At 29.6% G+C, this 23823-nt stretch overlaps 1 protein-coding gene and 1 long non-coding RNA gene across 2 annotated transcripts in view; both read left to right on the top strand.

Annotated features, from left to right (window-relative positions):
- The window catches only part of LOC122497584, a 108626-nt gene extending 94549 nt beyond the window's left edge, over window positions 1–14077 (top strand). Inside the window, exon 3 of the long non-coding RNA XR_006301141.1 lies at window positions 14021–14077. This is a non-coding gene — a long non-coding RNA (uncharacterized LOC122497584). The remainder of the gene's footprint in view (window positions 1–14020) is intronic.
- The window catches only part of LOC122497567, a 422553-nt gene that overhangs the window by 271387 nt on the left and 127343 nt on the right, over window positions 1–23823 (top strand). The window lies entirely within an intron of this gene.

Below are 23823 nucleotides of genomic sequence, written 5' to 3' on the forward strand. Positions count from 1 at the left end.
TATACTGCCAATCTCGTGTTCACTGTTTATTTATCATTTTTCAGGGAGCATTATCTCTGCGTGTTTAAACTGAGTCTCGTGGCTTTCACGCGCCACTTAGACATTCATAAATCAATGTTCTATTCTGTTAAACGTTTCGTGGTGGGCTCATGTGGACAAGCACTGACGTTCAAGTACACTCGAGAACCTCGTACATGCACTTGACTAAACATAAAACTCGACGGAATCATTGATCAGAATGATTAAACAAATTTTTCTCTAAAATCATTATTTACCAACGATTTTTTTTATATTTCCCCTCAAATACATTTTTTTTCTCCCAAATCAAACATTTGTTTTTTAATTAATTGTCAAAATATTTATCGATTTTTAATATTTAAAGAAAGTGTGGAAATTCTTTTATGTTTAAGTTAACTGAATAAATAATTTTAAATTTTTTCATAAAAGAGAGACCTTGGTCATCAAACGTTAAAATTACTTAAGAGAAAAAGTTTATAAGAAACAAGAAAAAACGAAAAAAATAAATAATTAACAGTTTAGAAAAGTAGATATACGTTCGTCTGGAGTCGTGTATCAGAATCACCAATTTTTACCATATTTTAAATGGTAAAAAATTTATTATTCATTATTAAATATAATACTTTTTTATGAAAGTTCAGAATCCGAATGCTGGCACATGCGGACATAATTGTACCATTGCGAACCGATGGGCAAAAATGTGCTTTAACTGCGGAAAACCCAAATTCGTAGATATTGTAAAAACATTTCCCCGCTTTTAAATATTTGAAAATCTGAAAAATAAGGGATTAGAGTATAATATTTTAAACCGAGACATAATACTTGCGACGGAACGTGTGAAGTATATAAAGACGAAGAAAAAAAAAACTTAAAAATCCAATTGAAAAATGGTGTGATAAAAGAGAAATGCTTGCATCTAAAGGCCGAAAAAAAGGCAATCTCTTTAAGTCACTTGTTCAGGCAAAGTGAATCAGAACGTAAACGTTGCAAGTTTTTTGAGGAAAAAAAAGGAGATTAATGACTCCTTCTCTCTGAAAACGATTACGAACGCGAGTCTTTTGCGCTTTAAGAGTGGTGTACTTCGTAAAAGTCTTTCTTGGATCCATCCTCGTCGCTCACTGTCGAAGACCTTGCCATTGATCGTTTTCTATCCCTTTTTCTTTCTTTCTGAGAAAGAGATAAACAATATATACATGTTCCCACCGCGAATCCTTCCCCCCTCTTTATATTCGCCACACTTTTCTTACTTGAAGAAAATGGAATCGAGCACGCGTCTTTCTCCCCCCCCCCCTCTCTCTCTCTCTTTCTTTTACAAGTGGAAATACATTTTAAGATTAAGCAGCGACTTGGTTGACTGAGTAGTGCGTAAATCACTAAACGCCCGACAGTTTACGAGTTCTCCGTTTTACAAACGATTGTGTTTAGCCGCCGTGATGAAACATGAGAGAGAATGAGATCCATTTCGAAAAGGAAGTTAAGTTCGCGGTGGACAAACAGTCAATGTGATAAGTTTAATGCTCCGTTTGTCACAGAAAAAAATTATTTTTTTTTATTATTATCGAAGTAATACTACATTTAAGTGAAAAAAAGGTTATCAGCAGCTGGAAAAACTCCCTTGAAACAATTTTTAAGTGAATCTGATTGATTTTTAAATTTCCGCCATTTTGGATCCGCCATTTTGTATTTTTAAAAACTGACTTCATGTTCGTAATCGGAAGGATTTGATCAACAATCTCCAAAATGTTTCGTCTTTTTCACCCTATTACTCTGACCAGGAGCATTTCACCGATTAGATCGGCAACGTTAGAATTAATGAAAAGAAAAAATTTATAAGAAATAACAGAAACAAGAAGATTATCGATATAATATGATATTATTGTTGTAATTTGAACAGTGGAATAAAAGAATAAGTTATTTTTGACATTAGGGAATTTTTAGGCAAAACATTCACTGGATTCACTGGATTGTGGAATAAGACATACGACCCAAGATGTTAATTCAGTTTGCATGTTATTGTTTGAGAAATGACCCATGTTGTCGGACTAAAACGTAAATGTCTTGTAACTAGTGTTAAATTGTCCTTCCACTCCATGTTTTCTCATTAATTCTTTTCTCGATTTTCAGCCTTGGCAAATTCTCAACATGTCACTTGTCTTTTGGTGTGTGAGAAGGAGTGAGACACATCTCCATAACAAGTCGTTTCTTCCTTCGCAGAATTGTTGTCTTACGATTTAATAATATATCCTGATTCCTGACCATCCATTGTTGCACTTGAAAAACTATTTCAACATTTAATTTTTAATTGTATCATTGAAGAAATAATTTTTATTTTAACGATTAAACTTGGATAACGAGCAACATTTTCTTGTAAAATGTAAAATTTCTTTTTTCTTTTGCAACATTTTTTCTGTAAAAAAAAAATTTCCATGAGTATTTTTTTACAAAACTGTTTTCCTATATTCGAGAGGAGTTCTTTCTCGTTTCTTATCTCCTGACAAATTACCTCCTGGAAAACTTGAGCTTCTAAATAAGATGTTCTCTATCTCTCTTGATATGAATTCGTCTCAGTCTTGTAGCAATCTTGTTAAACTCAAGTTTATTTGCAGTTTAAGTTACATGCCTAGTTAGTAAGTCCGGATAGTACCTTCGAGTTGAAAATCAATTCGAAACGTCGCATCAAGCTCGATTCACCTCGAGACTCTCTCTGAGTCTGCCTCGTAGTACTACTCTCTTTGTCTCTCATTCTCTCAAAGTCTTGAGGTTCAACTAACTCTCTGTTTTCGGGAGGTTACGCTAATTAGAGACTTGAATTCGTCCGAGACCGAAGTAGCATCGTTCCTTTTCACGAACCATGAATATAACTAACTTGTGAAGGTGTTAAAGAGGCGGACAAGCCCGCAAAACGAAATGAGAGAGAGAGAGAGAGAAATAAAAAGAGTGATAGAGATAGAGATAAAGAGAAATGGGGGTAGAGTTTAAGAAGACATCGTCTGGAACACAATATCTCGTCCTGCTTCAGTTACTTGATTTACCTAAAGGACCCGCAGAAGTTGTTATATCGTGCCACTTTATACTTTATATATATACGTGGGAGGCTGCGAGGAAAGAGAGAAAACTGAATTTGACAGAGAACTCCTAAACCCATCATGAATTCAAAGAGTATATTTAGCTACCACTGCGCGCCACGACCAAAATGAATCTCTCATCCCATTTGTATAATCTCTTTTCTGAATTTGTTTGTTCCCCGCACAAAATGAAACTTCCTTCAAGAGCACGCCCTTTTCATTTATAATTGTCAACCAGAAATGTAATTAATCAAGTTTCCATCGATTGGAATTATAAAACTTTTAAACTTTATTATTCAATCCAAAAAGTCGATTCTACTGCCTGTCCCTCTCGTGACTCCGGGACATATACATGTCCCACTTAGAAAAATTGATGTTATTCCTATAAAAGTCAACCAATTTATTTGCGGTAAATTTCTTTCTATTCCCGCAATGACCGCTGCTACAATTAAAAAAATAATAAATTACCTAGTACGATTAGGATTATTATAAACAATAGGTAAAATTGAATTTATAAGAAAAATAAAAATATCAATTGCGAAAAAATTTTCTTTTAATTACAAAAAATGAAAAAAAAAAAAAGTGGTAAAGAAAGCATTGATGCATAAGAGATAAAATTGAGCGAGATAAAAAATATTGATAGACTATTTTTGCTAGAATGATTTCTAATCAAGTTGATGTGATCTGTTACGTCATTGGACAAATATGTTACTCGTGCCTCCTGGCTCTCTAGAGATTTACAATTTTTTTTTTGTCATTTACAATGGGCGATATTGCGATTATTTGAGTTCGCCGATATGGAAAAATACTCTATCTCTCTTTCTCTTGAATATATAGATCGATCTGTCGAAATTATTGCCTCTCAACGAAAAAAAAAAGTTCACTGTTCATATCGATCTCACTTTCGATGAATGCAGAATGATTAAAATTTTGAATACATATATATATATTTATAAAAGTGTTAAAAGGGACGTTTGTCACATAAAATTTAGTTTCTAAATTCAAAAAAATTTTCGAGAAGAAAATTACTTTTTTTTTTACTTTTTAAAATTACTTTTTAATAAATTTAAATTAAAAGTAATTTTAATTTATTACTTAGTAATTTTCTTCTCGAAAACTTTTTTGAAACTATAATTATAGTTTGATATTTAATGAGCATTTAATTTTTTTTCTATTCAATAAAAGTTTTGATTGATTTCAGTCTTAATTGGAGAAAATAATTGACTTATTGGAATTTCGTATTAAAAATTGCACACTAGTCAAATTTCTTGATAAACTCTTTAAGTTGTTGCTATTGGAATGTATGTTATGGAATTTTTGAATTCTTTTTCCTGATCAAGTATTTAAGTTATGGGGTCAAGAAAAAGTGTTGAAAGAGGAACTGCAGTATAATAATTATAGCTAAAATGACATTATCAACTCATATAAGAAATAAAAAATCTTCCTTTACTAGCACAGAAAATAATTACTAAAAGGTTAGAAAATATTCTATTTATTTTTCTTATAAATATTTTTTTTTTGAAAAATATTCTAATTTAATTCTATTCTTAAATTATAATTTAAATTTGATTTATTGCAAAATTCAAAACAGTGAAGAAACGTTTTTCATATAGATAATGTAATATTAAAAAATGCTTTTAAAGAAACTCTACTAAATTCAACGGATTTCGTTTGCACGTATTCGTAAAGTCGGTGTGGCATCATAAACAAGCGTCGCAATCGATTGTTTACAAATTACTGATTTGTTTACTTAAGGCATTTGAAAATAGGTATTCACTGAAGTAAACAAAACTGTAAAATTACTTTGTAAATTTGCAACGTCGAACTTTGGAAATTATTTACTTCACGTTCAGAGCAATAAACTAACAATTTACCAGTATTTGCTTCAACAAGAACGTCATCAAAAATACATGAAATTTTATCTGCAAAATTAGGAGCACCTACTTTTTAAAATATAACAGATTAAACATAATTGTATCAATAATAATAATTAATAATATTATCAGAAAATTTTAAACAATTAAAATTTTAGAAACCTTCAATTTTTTCAATTTCTGAAAATAATTTCTTTTTAAATAACTTAAATCTTGAACAACTTTCATAAAATAATGACTTATAAATTATTAAATGTATATAATTTTAGTTAAATAAAATAAATAAAATAAAAGAATTAGTTTGTGAACAATATATTGTTCATAATTTTTTGATAATTTTCTATTTTTTATAAATATAAAGGAGAAAAATTTGCATAATTTTTATCGCAGTGAAACGAAATTTGTTATAGAAAAAAGTATATATAATAACCAAAATGGGTGGCATATTTTTTTAATTTGTTAATCATAATTTTTTTTAAATTTTCTAATTTTTATTATTTTACTATGAATTATGAAAAAAATACTTCGATTTGTTATAAACAATATTTTTTAAAGAAAAAAAACAAAAGCATTCACAAAAACTACGGACAGAATGAATGAAAGAATAATAAATATGAAGAATTAATATAGTTAATTAATAATTTATATATCGAGCGGTAAATTCCAAACTTGTTCTATATTAATAACAACCCAGAAAGAATGAGTAATTTTTATTAATAAATTTCAATATTAAAAAGGCGAAACCATCCTCGAGTATAGATATAATAAAAACCGCAAAACATTGATGAAACTTTAATTTGAACAAGATTAGTGGATTTTCATCTCAGTGGATAATTGTATCTAAATGCCGCGCGCGAAAAAGTTTCGTCAAAAGGAATAATTGCTTTCATCTTTGAAGCGCGTGTGCTGACTTAAATTTTTAGTGAGTTTAAAGTTAACGAAAAATTTGGCTTTAGGAAATACAGTTTCACTTCACTAGAAAGCTTTACTCTTCTATATACATTTGAAAGAGAGCGCCCACGGAAAATCCAATAAAGCGAAAAGTAATTGCAAGCCCCAGTCTCCAAATATAATTTCCCCTCTCATCCCCACTTCTTTCTTTCTTTTTTTTTCTTGATGAAAATGAATAAAGAAAAAAAAAGAAAGTGTGCGCAAAAGTAATAATCAACTTCTTGTTTTGCTTTTTGTAAAGAGATTTTTCTTATATACCTTTTGTTTTAAGGAAGTTTCTTTTTTTTTTAGAAAATTGGCGACAAAATTTCCGCATCTCTGACACGCTTTGAGTGTAACGTTTCAGAGCCCTCGGACAACTTTTTCATCGTTTTCGTTCCACTTTTCCTTTTTTTTTTTTAAAAAAAAAGTTAGTTTCCCGACTTCTTCTTTTTTTTAGCTTAGTTTTCCTGGACTTTTTGTTTCGCTCAGTTTTCTGAACTCGTTTTACTTTACAGCTTTACAGAACACTGCGCGTCAGACGCGACGGGCCAGGGGCGAGACTTTCCCCTGCGTCGCAAGTTTTTTTTTTTTTATTTTTGGTAGTTTTTTTTTTGTAAAATCTTTTTTTCGTCATGCGGTCTTATATACCTTTTCCTATATATCGTGTACCTTGGCCGGCTCTTGTAATTAAGGCACTTCTTCTTCTTCTTTTTTCTTCTCCGTGTCAGTGAACCACCGACACCTTATTCTTTGCCTCTGCGGCAAAGGCATACTGGCAATCCTTGTCGCCTCTCGCTTGGAATTGTTAACTTTTAATTTCAACGACCGCTGCCTTTCCGCTCACGTAAGACTTAACGGCTTTTTTTTGTTTCAAAAAAAAAAAGTAAATTTTTTTTAAGTGCTCTTGAATAAAGAATGGGGTCAATGACATATTTCTTGCACCTCTGGAAAATTTGTAATTAGAATTTAGAATTTCTTTTATTTTGCCCGGGAAAAATGCTGGGAAGAATTGTTGTGCAGTTATTTAGAGAACCATTTCCAATCTTTTCGTTACTCCGGGACATATATGTCCCACTTAGAAAAATTGACGCTATTCTTATAAAAGTAAACCAATTAATTTGCGGTAAATTTCATTCTATTCCGAATGGCCGCTGCTACAATTAAAAAAATAATAATTCACGTAGTACGATTATAATTATTATAAACAATAGGTAAAATATTTATAAGAAAATAGCGAAATCTAATTTTTCTAAATTTTCTCAAATTTGCTTAAAACTTCTTACTCAAGGTTTTCCGAAGTTGCTGATTACGAATCTAAAGTCGGATTTTCAATTTTTATTATAGTCAAAATCTAGTGAACCATTTCCAACCCTTTCGTGCATCAGGGACATACATGTCCCACTTAGAAAAATTTATGTTATTCTTATAAAAGTAAACCAATTAATTTGCGGTAAATTTCATTCTATTCCGAATGGCCGCTGCTACAATTAAAAAAATAATAATTCACGTAGTACGATTATAATTATTATAAACAATAGGTAAAATATTTATAAGAAAATAGCGAAATCTAATTTTTCTAAATTTCCTCAAATTTGCTTAAAACTTCTTACTCAAGGTTTTCCGAAGTTGCTGATTACGAATCTAAAGTCGGATTTTCAATTTTTATTATAGTCAAAATCTAGTGAACCATTTCCAACCCTTTCGTGCATCAGGGACATACATGTCCCACTTAGAAAAATTTATGTTATTCTTATAAAAGTAAACCAATTAATTTGCGGTAAATTTCTTTCTATTCCGAATGACCGCCGCTACAATTAAAAAAATAATAAATTACGTAGTACAATTATAATTATTATAAACAATAGGTAAAATATTTATAAGAAAATAGCGAAATTTGATTTTTCAAAATTTCCTCAAATTCGCTTAAAATTTCTGACTCAAGGTTATTTTCGGGGTCGTAATCAGCGACTCCAAAAATTCTTTGATACCAATTTATCTATATTGTATCCGACATTTTGAATTTTGAAAAACTAAGTTCAAATTCATAATCACCGCCTCTAAAAACCACAGAAAAAAAGTATATTAGCCATTTGGATGTAATTTCTAAAAGAACGATTAAAAACCATATAAATAACTGATGTACTTCTTTGGACAGTAAATTGCAAATTTAGACCACAATGGGACAGGTAAAATTTTAACCAAAGAGAATAGAGAGAAACGGATCATGAAGAGTAAGGATAAAGAATTTTTAAAAGTGGACGGGATTTAGAAATAGCAGAGATAAAATCTTCAGAAAGCTGCTTAAAATCTTTCCTTAATGCATTTTTTGTTGTTGTACGCAGAAGAAAAATTACAAAATACATTCCAACCGTTGCTTATGGCAAAAGTTACCATAAATAATTCGCCAAATTTTCAGTTTTTATGGAAATATTCCTGGAAAACTATTGGTACCTTCTTGATTGTTAATTATTTATTTTACTTTCACGCCACGAAACCCTAAGATGTATAGGCTTTTTTTATTCATTGGTATTAATATATTTACTGTAGAATTATTTTTCTTACATTTTTTTTCTTTAGATTTATACTCTACTGATTTTTCATTTAAATATTTTTATCTGAAGAAAATTACTTTTAAAATTAAATTAAATGAGATTTTAATTATATATACATATATATGAAATATGCACTTGCGATTGGTTCATTAAAACAGTAATAACTTCATGTCGATGCGAGGATCATATCGTCGTTGTAAAAGAAAGGCTCTTAGACAAGCTTTCAAGTTGAAAAAGAAGAGGAAGAAGAAGTTGTAGAGAAAGAAAAAAAATATATATAGGATGTAGGAGAGAGAGCTGGACGACTCATTAACCACTGGCGTTCTCATGTTCTTTGTGTCTGGTCCAGCCTTTTGCCTCTTATTCCACACGACGCGCGCTTCCCGCTTCTGGACCCTTTTCCTAAAACCTGTCCGAAAGCCCTGTAACTTGGCAAACGTTTCGCAGACATGGTCGACAGCATCCCTTCTCGTCCCTTCCGATTCTTTTTTTTTTTATTTTTCTTTCTTTAATTTCCGACTCTTTTTTTTTTTGCCCTACCTCTTTCGCCGTTAATTTCGACCTTTCTCTAGTCCAGTTTCCTTCTCACGGGATTTTTACTCCTTTTAAAAAGAAATCGTTCCTGTTAGTTCCTTTCACTATTTTCTGCCCTGAAAATACCCCCACCCCATGCCCTCTCCACTTTCTACCCACCCAAATGTTTTATCGTTACAAGATAAAAAGAGCTTTTTAAATTTATTTCACGAAATTCTATTAATTCTTTTTTTCGCCTTTCTTTTCTTTCTACATGTACATATAAAGGAGTATGCATTTAAGAAAATTCTTCTCTTTTTCAAAAATTATAATTTTTGTCGAGATGGGCATTTTTTTTTCTCCTTGTGCAAGCTGAGAAAAAATACGTATAAGGATAAAGAAAAATCTGAAGTCCCCGCGGCTCCACGCAGACTTACGAAACGATTATTTATGTATGAAAGCATAGGCCATGTTCGCTCTCTTTTCCTTATGCGCCCTCCTCGAAGTTCTCGATCCCTTCATCCTCTAGACCTCTATTCGCCAAGAAACCTATAAGCAAACTCGTACGTTATTCATAAGTCGTGGATGAGCGATGGATATCTGTCTCCGACGTTCGCGACCAACGCGCATCGTCGAGTGCTCTTTTTTTGCTGACAGAAAAAAAGGGGGAAAGAAAACGCATGAGAAAAGTGAACTCAAAGTCGAATAAGAGCAAAATCTTGACGACTTTGGATATGTCACTTGAAATAAAAATGAATCACGCAAAAGTTTATGGCAAGATTCTTTTTTTTAAACTTTGCTTTTCCGATAAATCAATAGAAACTGTTGAATCTATTTTGTACAACTGTTGTAACTCAAAAAAAAAAGAATTTCGCAAATAAAGCTTTATATTTAATTAATGAATATAATTATTTATTTGAATCCCACAAGATTAGGAGCAAGATACAGGAGCCCTAAATGTTGTTAACATTTAAAGTCCCTCATTAGAAAATGGTATTATTATTTAATGATGAATAATGTGTTATAGAAAAATAGAAAATCACTGAGAGGAAATTTAGCCACTACTATATCCGCAATGAAGAAGATGACTTTAGAATTGAATTTCTAAAATTACAAAAAAAAAAAATTATCAAAAAATTTGGTACTGTAAAAATTTTTCTATTCTCTAACCTTTGATTAAATATGTGGTTGAAAAGAAACAGGGATTGTTTCTCATGAATTTAATTTAAACTTGTATATAAAGTTTAGTTCTTCGAAGAGACTGAAATCACTCGTTTCATAATATCAGAAACTGTCTCATTAAGAGAAGTATACTTGAAATGAGGCTTCATCATATCCTGTTGAAAAGGACATAACGAGTTTCAAGATGAGGGTAAACTTAAGTTATCATTTCCAACTTAAGTTTCAAGACTTTGTGTTCTGACAGTATCTTTATCTCTTCTTCAGAATTTTTTCTTTTTTTACAATTCCCTTCATCTCGATCCTTTTCATCACAAGCCCTTAAGGAAAACATTAATTTATTATTTTTAGAAACTAAAACTTTTACCTAATCAATAATGTAATTAATAAGAAGGAAAGTATTAGAAACTAGAAAATTTCTCTTCCTATACCCTGATTGTAAAATCATTGTAAAATCATTTTTTTAATTATCAGGAACGAAACTAAAGGGAAATTAATTAACAAAAGTTTGTAAAAATTAAATAATAAAATTTGTAAAGCCAACATAATCAAAATGAACTTCATTTCGCAATTCTACAGCAGATTGAATTTTAAGCAATCAAGTCATTAAATGGAGAAATACATGAAATAAAACATTGTGTATTGTCGAAATACATCTGTTAAATCAGACTCGCATTTAAGCAATATATATATATTTACCGAATAACAAATATTCTCTGATTTCATTGAATTGCACTTCACTTGTTTCAACGATCCATTTACTCGTGAATTAATAATTTAGTAAACTCTGTACACATAATATGTGTATACGTTTGAAAATTTAAAGGGAAAATTGTGTATGATATTCAATTTAGATGAGAGTCATCTTTTTCATTTATTGTATATTGTATAATGTGCAATTTTTATTAACTCAAACACAACTTAATTAACTGACTACATTCTTTATTGATTCATTATTAACAAAATTATTTACTGAAAATTCATTTTCTCGCAATAATCTACATATTGATTCTACTTGGTAACAATTTAGAGTATATGCGTATGAAGAGAACAAATTCAATTTTCTTTGTTTGAGTTTCAGATTTTTATTAATGATGATGATTATTATTTATTACTTACAAATGGGTATTATTGAAATTTTACTGATATAACATTTGGTAATTTATTATATTGACATTTTCGGCAATTTATTTATATCGATTTCATTTTGGAAAGAAACCGATTTTGGGAAATCTATTGTTGGCAATCATTCCATCAACTGTTGCTTACTTAAGCGTTCGTCAATTTAGTTGCGATTGAAAAATATTCTTCATAATTATTCATCATTAAATATTAATACCATTGCCTATGTGGCCGTTGAGAAGGAAACGATAACAACGTTCCTTCTGGAATCTTTTCCAAACTTTCCACATCCGTCGACTCGTTGGTGTTTATCAGTATCTGTAACAGACAGAAAAAGTAATATTTATATTTTAACATCTTAATATTAAGTAAGTAGAAGCTTCTAAAAGGATACAGCCATCTTAATCTTCAACAACTACTTCTCCATAAAATTTCCTGTAGAGACAGTATAGTGACACTTTGAGTTACATTAAATTACTCAAATAAGAACCTTTTTCTTACCTCCAAAAAGGACTTTTGTTCTTAAAGGACAATCTTTGCCAACTTCTTCAAAGATATATTCTCTCTTTTGATTCACTATACCTCCACGTTCCACTATCGTTCTTCCGCTCTCATTCTCCGTCGATCTGTCTCCATTTCGTGTGACGCATTCTGAACCGGAGGTCCTTTGTGGAAGTCCGCGGGAACTTGTAACGAGCACTCTCATCCGGCCAGTTTTCATTTCCCGAAGTTGAATATTCACGCTTCGAGTCATTGACTGTACTATCAATGTGCATTTAACGCTAGAAATTGTACAGCAGAGTTGAGTGTCGATAAAAGCGCGCATGTGGTGACAGCGCTGGGAATTACATCACGATTCACTCTCTCAATTATCCTGGAAAAATTTTAGAGAATTTTTTCGAAAATTTAAAAACTTTTAAAAAATTTCCAAAAATACTTTAAATACTTTACGTTTTCTATATTATCTATAAACTAAAAAGAAGAGTCTAAATTAATATTTAACCTTCCTTGTTGATTCAATTCATCAAGGAAATATCGTCGAAAATTCTGATCGAATCTCAACCCCCCTTTTCGTTTTATATAATCCCCTATAGGGAAACATGTTTTTTAATTCATTTTTTATTGAAATAATTCCAGAGGCGATTATATGGGTAAAATTGAAATTATACTGAAGATTATTCAAAAACAATTTCACTGAACAAATATTAACGATAGGTGAAATTTTCGAATATATGGGTTGAAAATTGTAAAGCGTGAAATGTAAGAGATAAAAGATCTTAAAGCTGCGTGAGTGTATTAAAATTTTTCATTATCCGAGCAGTCAGCCCATAGAGGAATTCCGACAACGTCCAGCGACGTTGTTTACACGCCCGGCCTTTATATCATCCATACGGCAGAATGTAATGAAATTTTCTATCTCCTAGATGAGTTTGCATAAAAATGGCATCACATTATCGCGTACGAGTTTACATGAAAATTTCATTGTCCAAGCCGCACAAAGTTTTTCTCGTATACAACATTGTATACATGAACATACATATATACATACATACAAAACACTTTTATTCACCTACACACTTAAAACCAGGGGCAAAATCCACGGTAAATAAAACACCAAGTTTATGAAAATGGCGAATTTATATTAAAAATAAAAAAAAAACACGAAATGAGTTTTAGCATAAATGAAAAGAACTATAGACGAGGAGATTTGCAGTTTCATTAATAATATCAAAGTTTTTACAGAGTCCAAATTTCAAGTATTTATGAATTTTTTACATCTCATTTCACACTTTTTTTTGTGGGAAAAAATTTTCCTTTTTTTAGAAATTCTACCCTAGGGATTTTAATTCAGGAAAAAAAATGTTTTTTGTTTGTAATTAATCTAAAAAAAAATTCAAATTTTTGGCAAAAATGTTTCCAAAAAAACTTCACTTCTGATGGATTTTTTTTCAATTTAATTAGAGATAAATTTATTTATTCTTCCCATGTATTTCGAATTGGGACAAAAAAAGACTGATCTAATTTGATTTGTCCTACGCTTAATCTATTTTGTGAATTTTTCCTCGTTTTTTTTTTTTTTTTTGCAAAAATCCACAGCCAAGGTAGGTTTTTTTTGGGAAAAGTTTCTCGTATCCGGGTACCTAGTTTGTTAAGCCTAGCGAACTGGACGTTGGCCAAGCGTGATTTGTAGTCCTATAGTAAAACCGAATCTGTCCTTTTTCCAACTCCCATCCCTTTGGAAATAGTTTTCGTGCTCGTCACCAATTTCACAAACCACGAATCCCTAATCTCGATCCTGTGCCTTTTTTCATTCAAAAATTCTACATTCGTCTGGAGACTATTTACGGTATATATATTTATTTTAAAATATCTCATCGTCACTGTTGTAATGAGAGTCAAACATAACCTTTAAATTAGATCGAAAATAAAGTCGAATTAACGTCTGATTTTTTGAATTCTTTAAAAGTAATTATTCATCATTAAATATTAATACCATTGCCTATGTGGCCGTTGAGAAGGAAACGACAACAACGTTTCTTCTGGAATCTTTTCCAAACTTTCCTCATCCGTCGACTCGTTGGTGTTTATCACTATCTGCAACAGACTAAAAAATTAATATTTATATTTTAACATTGCAATATTTATTTAAAAATATTTTTAAAAATACAAAAAAATATAAATATGCTTTACTCCTCTCTCAATATAACACTCGCCATTTGCAAACTCCTTTCTGATAAAAACAATTTTTTCCGTTTCATTTCAGGTAAGGACTTTTGGACTTGATCTGAAAATATTGAAGACTGATGAACTGACGTTCGTGACATGAAAGTAAGTAAACCTTTTTTCGGGAAAATGTTGCCGTTTAAAATGAAATCGTCTAATACCGGTGGTGGATCTTATATATATAATAAGAATAATCAGGGATTGAGGGGATGAATTTATTTTGTGAACGTTTGTCTTCCACTTGGATTACGTTTATATGTCGTGGGGGGAGGTCTACATATAAACGGAAGATAATAAACTTCACCTCAGCTAAAACGGAATACCGTAAAGGTCATCATGACATATGGTCAGCGCAGAAACTTGTTTTCTTCCTCTTCTTCTTCTTTCTCCTTGATTTTTTTTTATTCCATACGATCTTTTGGCTCCAGTGTGTACTTCCACTTTCGCCCTCTTTCCAATGAGGACGAGGACCAAAAGTAAATAAAAACAAAATGAAGGTGAGGGTTCTCGTTTCCGAAGAAGGAAGGAAGTGCGCCTGACTTTTTGGAGGGATATTCGACTCGTTAGGCAGGATCAGAAAAAAATCATGATGTGAATACATAAAAAATAAGGAAAAAGTTACTACAGATTTAGATCTTTTTTTTTGGGGCACTCGATAATTAATTTTTGAAAAGTAGCTTTAATAATTTGTAATTACAAAACTTGAATAATTTTTGTTAAATAAATATTGAAATAGTACTAACAAATAATATAATTTTTAAATTTATAAGTTTAATATAATATAATTTATTTATTATTTTAAAAATATTCACTTTCACTTTAAAATTAAATCGAGGTGAAGTGAAAGTGAATTGAAATAACAGAACACCATACACGTGTAATATAATAGTAAAAATCAATTAAAAATTTTTAAATCTTTCCTTGACCTTCAAAGGTTAAACAAAGAATCAATAAGAATAGTATTGAAAATTAAAAAAAATTTCAAATATTATTTTTCACGCTAGACACACTTTTTCTATTGATAATAGTTCTTTAAACCCTTTAAAGCCACATTTTTTTAGTTTAGACAACTGTTTATTACAAGGTAATCATTGAAACGAACAAACAACGTATTAATTATTAAATGGTGTAATTCTTATAAAAGCGCAAGCGAAATATATGAAAAGTTATTATTTTGACAATTGTATCAATAAAATAATTACAAATAATTCATTGCAAAGAAAAAAGTCAAGAGTTAAATAAGATAAAGAATTTAAACATTTATATAACAGAAGTTTCAGAAAAACAAAAAATTAGTCTGCAAGATATTCTTGATTTGTTCAGTTCATATGATTAAGTGGTGAGTCAATTAACTTAAAAAAATAAATTTTTAAATTTGAATTTGGTTAGATTAAAAATTGAAAAAATATAATAGAACATATTCCATTTGCAGATTGATTTTTGTGAAAAATAAAATGGAAATTGGGACTTCTAGTAACCTTTTTGAAACTGTACGGTTTATACCAATATTTAATTATCTAAACATATTGAGTGATTTTTTATTTTTAAATAACTACTTAGTGGAAGATGATCAAACTAAACAGATACCGATTGTTAATGCACTTCATGAATATTTAGAGGATAATCGAATAAATCAGTTTAAAATTGCAAAATTAACGAAAATTTTACTGCGAGGCAGTGATCTTTACGGAGAAGACAATTTGGAAATGTTTGATGTTAATTTTGCCAATGAAATGTTTAAATACATCATCAGTTCACTGGTATTTGATAAGTATGGTAATATTTATGGTTTTTTGGTAGACGTCATTCGTAGTGCAGACAATTTAAGAATTGATCATATAACTAAAATGATGAAAGAAAATCTCAAGAGTGCAAAATTTGAGAATGAATATAATGGCATTTCGACATTAAGTTCCTTATCAGTGGAAAGAATTTATAATGATATTTTATTACCCATGTTTCCTGAAACAGAAAATAATTACACTCTATTGTCTTTGGATTATATTTATGCACAAGCTGGTTCAATGTTCCTCTCATCTGGAAGAATAAGTAAAGCCTATTATAATAATTCAAATTACTACATAACCGAAAGTTTGAATAGGGAAAATTTATTCGATCAGTATTTAATGATTGGTCATATTTTGGAAAACTTGGTTAGAATGGAAAATGGTAATTTGAAAATAATCGAAGCATTCTCGATATCTGCCCTTGCGGTTCATGTCTACAATTCTAAGTATAAGTTCGCTTTCTTGAATGTCGAAAATATTGTTACAACTACAGAATTTTGGATTGATGGATACAAGAAATTGTTTCGATTAATAACTGAAAGTAAGAATAAAATAAAAATTGAATTAGAAAATGATTATAATTTCAAAATTCAAAGGGCCATTTCAACTTTTCAGAGTCGTACAGAATTGGCGAAATTCTTTTTGAATACACATTGTCACTACAATACAAGTTTATGGCTCTCAAAACTCAGGGAATATTTAAATAAACCCGAGTACTTTGAATGTGAAATTGGAAAGCAATTGCCAAATGTAAATGAATGGTACTTGCGACAAATTACGGACATCAGGAAAATTTATGGGCAGTACGATTTAGTATTAGTTAAAGAGGCATTTGGTGAATCCTTCATAGAGACTCTTGAAAAATCTAAAGTTATCATAAAACTCTTGCATCTTAATGATAAAGTAAATAATGGTATTTTCACCAATACCAAACAATTGCCATATGACGTTCTTGAATTCTACTATCCGGACACTATGACCCTTGAGCATTATGTTTTAAAACGAGACTACTTTAGTGTCACTCTAATAAAAAAAACCACCAACAATTCAAATTTTCAACAAGCAATCGGTATGACAATGGAAAAATTTCTATCCGCTAGAATATTGTACCGAGTGTTGAAAACAATGAACGAAACAATGGTTGTATTTTGGAAAAATTTTATTGACTTCAAAAAAAGAAGATTGGAGTCATACCTGCATTTTTTTCACATCTGTCGATTAGCCGAAGAAGAATGGAAAAATAAATTCTGGATTGAATTCAGCTTACCTCTACAACCCTTTAATTTCACTTCTTCAATTATAGTAGATGATAAAAATAGTTGCGAAATTACCGAAATAAAATACATCAATCACTTTAAAGAAGATCTAACCTCAAAGAGAGTGAGCGATAAAACAAAATTTTACTTTCTAACTTTAGGAACAACTATCGAAACAATAGATCTCTGGAAATTTATTGATGAAACAATCGAGAGTAGAACAAAACTTAGAAGCATAGAAGAAATTTTACAATCATTTGAAAGTATTAATGAATTGTCCCTCAATTCCGTAACGAAGGAAAACATTAATTTTCTAACAGAAATAATAAACGTTTTGAAAATAAAGACTAACCGAAAATTTAATTGTGTGAGAAGTTATCTTGATAAAATGCTTCTTCTAAAGTCCCATACCTATAAACCAGTTGATATTATCGGTGAAAATGATACCCAACTGATGTTCGTTAAAATTCTGAATGCAAAAACCGACACTGGTTATGGTTACAAATTCACATTTTTAAATGCCAACTCACCAAAGATTGTTCTAGTTCGAAGTGACTATCACACGAAGGAAAAAATATTTCTCCTTGAAATGGAAAATCCGGATATGAAAACATATCTTAGACTGAATCCAAAAACACTTAAACCAGTATTCGAGGACTTTCGGTACGAAATAAATGGACAATTGAGAAAAGAACCGACTGTATTTCTATTCAATGGAATAGCAACAAATCAGCAGAATGATAAAAATAAGGATGATTGTTATAATAAAGATTACTTTCTGAACTCAAAACGAATTAATGGTTGCTCCAGAAAATGGCTTTTGAAAGATAAAATAAATAATCAAGATAGAGCCACCATATACTTTCGCGAAAGATCAAATACATCCGATAGTTTTCTACTCGATATGTTTAATAACTATTCATTTCCCAATTATTTCACAATTTGGCAAATAATAAATGAATGGCTAGAGAAGGAAACCATACCAAATTGGTCAGATGACTATAAAATATCGAACAGTTACATATTAGATGAACTAAGATTCAAAATCCGTTTAGAAGATCATACGATAACAACATTTGATGGTATGTGCAGAATAAATAATCTTTATTCACAAAAAGAGAGACTTGAAATAGAAAAGGAATCATCATTGGAGACAATAATTTCCGACTACAATGAACAGGAGGCAAATAAATTGGCAACATTTTATGATTATTATGCAATAAGAAATTTTGCCACCAATGGTTTTAGGCGAATAATGCAAGATACACGTGAGGCAAAATTAATGAAAGTCGCTTTATATAGATTGGCAATAAGACAATCGGACGATCCAGAAGATGAATATGAAAAAACATTCTTTTACATCGAGACAAAACCATTGGGCTATGCAAAAAAATTATTTTTATCAAAAAAAGAAATAACATTGAACAAATTTACAACCGTATATCCTACAATAACATCGGCATTAAGATTCATTTCTTATCCTATTTATGGTTTTACGAATATATTATATAAAATTACATTTAATGAAAATTATATGAGAGTGAAACTTGAAAAATTTTACAATAGTGTGGAAAAAATTATAATTTTATTACCTGGTACAACGTTTATTATTAAAAATATATCAGAGGAGATTGCTGGAAAACTAGAAATGAATTTAAAAGTAGAGCTTGAATATAAATCAAGTGATAATGATGATAAATATCGATGGTATAAGAATATAACGAGTGAAATTTCACGTATTGGCTTGTAAAAATAAAAAAATACAGTATTTGACGATATAGTGTTATTTTGATATACAGTCAGTCCCCGCTACCTGCGCAACTCGCAACCTGCACATCCCCGAAACCTGACGCTCTGACGACATAGACCAAACTCGCTATGTGACTATACTCACTTTCACTTTTACCGCGTGCTCAGTGCCGAAAAGTGTCTCAGTACATAAGTTTCTCTTGACGACTAAAAATTTTTGTTGTGCCACAAATTAATTTAAAAAATTGAATTTTTTCTTTTTTCTTATCAATTACTCATTTGATACATATATTTTACATAAAGTATATTAAAATTAATAAATTTATCTAAACATTTCTGTATTTATAAAATATACACGCACTGAGAAAAAAGAATATTCATTTTAAAAATAAAGACCAGTTTGAGTGATTTTGTTTAATTAAACAGAGTTTGTAAGTTTCATTTTAATATATATGAAAAATATCTATCACTCTTATTTAAAAATATTATTTGCTTGTATATGATTTGTTTCATTTAAAAAAAAATTATATTTGAATTAAACATAAAACACGTTTAAGTACATAACAGTTTTGTACCAAACAAAATTTATGTTTAAATGAATTATATTTTATCAACTAAAAAATATGTTTGAATTAAACTTAAATATGTTTGACTGTATAACAAAGATAGTGAATTAAACATATTATGTTTCAAATTAGAAGTATCGTTTTCTCAGTGCGGGCGCCTACAATTGTATGCGATATAAGGGTGTATACATCCCTGAAAGTGGTGGGAAATGAATGGTGGGAGAGCGGCTGACTGGACTGTCAGGTAGCGAGTTCGGGGGAAAGGAAAAATTCTGAAATATGTGCAGGTTGCGGGGACTCACTGTATATTATTTATGATTTCTGTATAAATTTTTCAATGAAAAATGTTAATAAAAGTTTTATAATTTATTACTAAACGGAAAAATTTTTTTTTTAAAAAATAATCTTTTAAATTTGAAAATTTTTTCCTGGAGTGTCAAATAACGTTTAAAGGTCCATTACTTGCGGTAGTAACATTGGACTTAACGTTAAAGTATATGCTTCAATGTTTGGAACATTATCAAATTTTTCGCTGCTTAATGCATTTTAAAGTTTAAACTGAATTAAAAATTAGGATAATTTACTTAAATCAAGAAAATATTATTCTATTAAAAAAATTTTTACGAAAATATTTCTCTATGTTATGTTTGAAATGAATTTTCAATTTTCATCTCTTTTTCTATATTAAAAATGACATTTTATTTAAATCTTATAATGTTATGTTTACGCTCTTGATCACCTCTTTTTAATTTTGACCTAAATTTGATCCAACTTAAAAGTTGATCTACAATATTCTAAAATGTTTACAAACTCTTTTCTCAATTTTGACCTAAATTTCAAACATTTAATTTAGTTTTTGACAAAAATTTTTGATTAATTTAGACCTCTCAATCGTTTCTTTTTAATTTTGACCTAAATTTTAAACTTTATATTTATTTTTGACCAAAGTTGACCTAATATATGAGTCTTTTTCACTGCTTTTTTATTTGGACCTAAATTTAACACTGTACCCAGTAAAAAAAAACTAATTCAAATGAATTGAAACGAATTAACATTTTTGGTAGGCTCCAATTCGTATTTGTCACAAAGCGGGATTCACTCAAGCTCTTTGTATATTCAATTGAATTTAATTCAATATGTACCAATTTGTCCAAACGAATTCGCATTCGAAAGAAATGGCCAAGGAATGCATTGAATTCGTGCTAACGAATTGAAAAAAATTAAAGGCTCAAAACTTGTCCAGTGAATTGGTACGGATAGAAGGTTCGGAAGTTCAATACAGTTTCACGAATTCAGGAAAATTGCATCATGGCTCCAATTCGTATTTGTCACAAAGCGGGATTCACGAAAGCTCTTTGTGAATTCTTTTTAATTCATTTCAATTAGTTTTCGTTTACTGGGTATATTATTATCATTTCAACCTAAAATTTAAGTAGAAGTTGTCCTTAGGTGCCTTTTTTACTTTATTTTAACCTAACTTTAGAACTCTATATCAATATTTAGACCTAAACTGAAAGTTTAGATTCCTCTCAATTAATATATTTAAATTTCTACCTAAATTTCTACCCTTTTCCCAGTTTTTGACCTAAATTTCAAACTTTATATTTACTTTTTGACCAAAGTTGACCTAATATATGCGTTTAATTTCGCCTTAGGTGCATTTTTCGTTTATTTTGACCTATTTATCGAACTTTATACAAACATTTTAAAAAAAATGGAAAGTTTAGGTTCCTCTAAATTCGACTTACTTTAATTTTGACCTAAATTTCAAACATTAAATTTAGTTCTTGACCAAAGCTTTAAATTAATCTAGGCGTCTTCAATAGTTCCCTTAAATTTTGACCTATATTTCAAACTGTACATCACCGTTTTGACCTATAGACTTAATGTCTAAGTACTTTAAAATTGACTTATTTTAATTTTAACCTACTTTTCTAGTTTATGACATAAATTTTAAATTAATTTATGCCTCTTAATTACCGCTACTTAATTTGTGACCCAAATTTAAAATTTTTTTTCATCATTTTGACCTAAATTTCAAATTTTTATTTGTAGTGAAATATGAAGTTCAGAATCATCTAAATCGCCTCATTTTTAATTTTGACCTTAATTTAAAACTTTATATGTACTTTTTGACCAAAATATTGACCTAAATTAAAAGTTAGGTTTATCTTTATATCAACATATAGACCTAAATTGATAGTTAACGTTTTCCAGAATTGCTCTATTTTAATTTTGACCTAAATTCCAAATATTATATCAATATATTGAGCTAAATTAAAGTTAAGCTACCATATAACCTTTTTTAAATTTTGACCTAAATTTGGAACATTACATTAATTTTTTATCCTAAGTTTATAAAACTTATACCTCTCTCTAATTCACATCTTTTTATTTTTGACCGAAAATTTTTTTTAAAATAATAGATCTTCTTTTGAAGATTATTAGTTTTGAAATTTGAAATTTCGTACCTCTTCACTATATTTTATTAAATATGCCCTAAACTTTAAAATTTATATCTTGTAAATTTTTGGATTTTTTTTAAATTGACCTGAATTTTAAACTAATTTTGATTTCTTAACCTATAACATTAAACAACAAATTTTTAAGCTCAGTTTTTTAGTTTCTTTGTGTATTTGACCTAAATTTTGAAATATTTTTGATATCTTGACCTGTGAGTTTTTCAAACTATTTTTTTCTTTATCTGTAGCAAGAATTACATTTTTTGCATATTGGACCTAATTTTTTGTTTTTGGACCTAAGTTTTGTACTATATAATCTGCTTTTAGACCTAAATTTTAAAGTTATCTCTATAGTGTCGATTAATTTATCAGAGAATTTTGACCTCATTTTTATAGGTTATTTTCATCACTTGACCTAAATTTTAAAAATTTGACATAAAAAATGTTAAAATCTTCATTTAATTAGTTTCTCACTTGAAACTTTGAACATCACTTGATTTTTTAGGGTCGCTGATTACGAATTTGAAAATAAAATTTGTAAATTGATTTGGAAAAAAATTTTGGGAAATAAAATTTGTAGATTGGTTTTTTAAAAAAAAGTTTGTAAATAAAATTTGTAAATTGGCTTTTAAAAAAAAGTTTATAAATAAAAGTTTTAAATTGTTTATTAAAAAAAAAACTTGTAGATGAGTTTAAAAATGAAAATTCAAAACTATAAATATTTTTTTTATTTCCCTTTTTTTAAAAAGAATTGTAAACAATATTTTTAACTTGGTTATGCAAAAAAAAAATATTGTAAATAAAATTTAATTAATTAGGTATTAAAAACCTTTGTATAAATTGTCGTTGTAAAAAAATCTAAAAATCAGTTTTTGAAAAGAAAAAATTTCAAAACTAAATATTTTTTTGATTTCCTGTTGTTTTTAAAAAAAAATTTGTTTCTCTCAGAAATAAATATAAAAGCAAAAAAAAAAAATTTTTTTCTCCTTTTGGAATATTTGAAAGGGAATAAAAATTCAATATCAAAGAGCAATGGCCTTGCAAGATGGAGGACTTTCTTCCGATTAAAGTGACATTACAAAATGCAAAATATAAAAATTCACACACATCAAAATATATAATTGAAAGAAGAGGGATATAGACATATATATATAGGATAGAGAAATAATTGTGAATACTCATCGACCTATAAAAGGAACTTTTTATCCGTTCTCAAATGCCAAAATAAGTGACAAAAAATTCTATTATTTAAAGCCCGTCACTCGTATTTGTTCAATGTCTGTTTTGATCCAAAAATTTTTTTTTCTCTCTCTTTCCTTTATTGCTGGAAATTTTTTTTTTTTTTTTTTTTTTCTCTCTTTTACCTCTCGAAGCCGGGAAGTGTATAGTTCATAATCGTACAGGTTCCGAATGCCAAGTTGTTTTCTATATAAAGTGAGCGCACTACTGGCCGGTTTCCATTCAGTGTTGTGTGTGGTTGCTTTTTTTTCCTCCTTCACTCTTCACGACCCTCGACCGATTTCACAAAGGGAGCCGAAAATCTCTCGCGGCATAGCATATATACACACAAACATATATCTCAAAAAAAAAAAAAAAAAAAAAAAAAAAAAAAAAAAAAAAAAAAAAAAAAAAAAAGGATTTTAATGACGGTGCAGTGAGAGAAAAAGAAAAAGAGTAAGATAGAGAGTGAGAGAGAGAGAGAGAGCTTTACTGTTCACGCGCGTATGCAACGATTTTAACTGTTGAGCGAATATGGAAAATTCGCGGGAAACTGTGAGTGTCCTTTGAGGTAAAGCTTCAGCACGCTTCAAGTGGCGCGAATATAAGCGCCAAAGTAACCGTGAACGATGCAAATTCAAATTTGAGAAGCTTATATACGCTTTCTCAGATGAAGTATAGAGACGACGATAAAGACGCGACTATATATGAAGACGTGCTTCTTTTCCCACGTGCACTGAGCAAAGTAACCGCAAGACACTATAACCTAAGACAAATTACATTGAATATTTTATGAGAAAATCGT

The sequence above is a fragment of the Leptopilina heterotoma genome, unplaced genomic scaffold, assembly GCF_015476425.1.
Source record: "Leptopilina heterotoma isolate Lh14 unplaced genomic scaffold, ASM1547642v1 Lhet_1, whole genome shotgun sequence".
In the NCBI taxonomy this organism is placed as follows: Eukaryota; Metazoa; Arthropoda; class Insecta; order Hymenoptera; family Figitidae; genus Leptopilina; species Leptopilina heterotoma.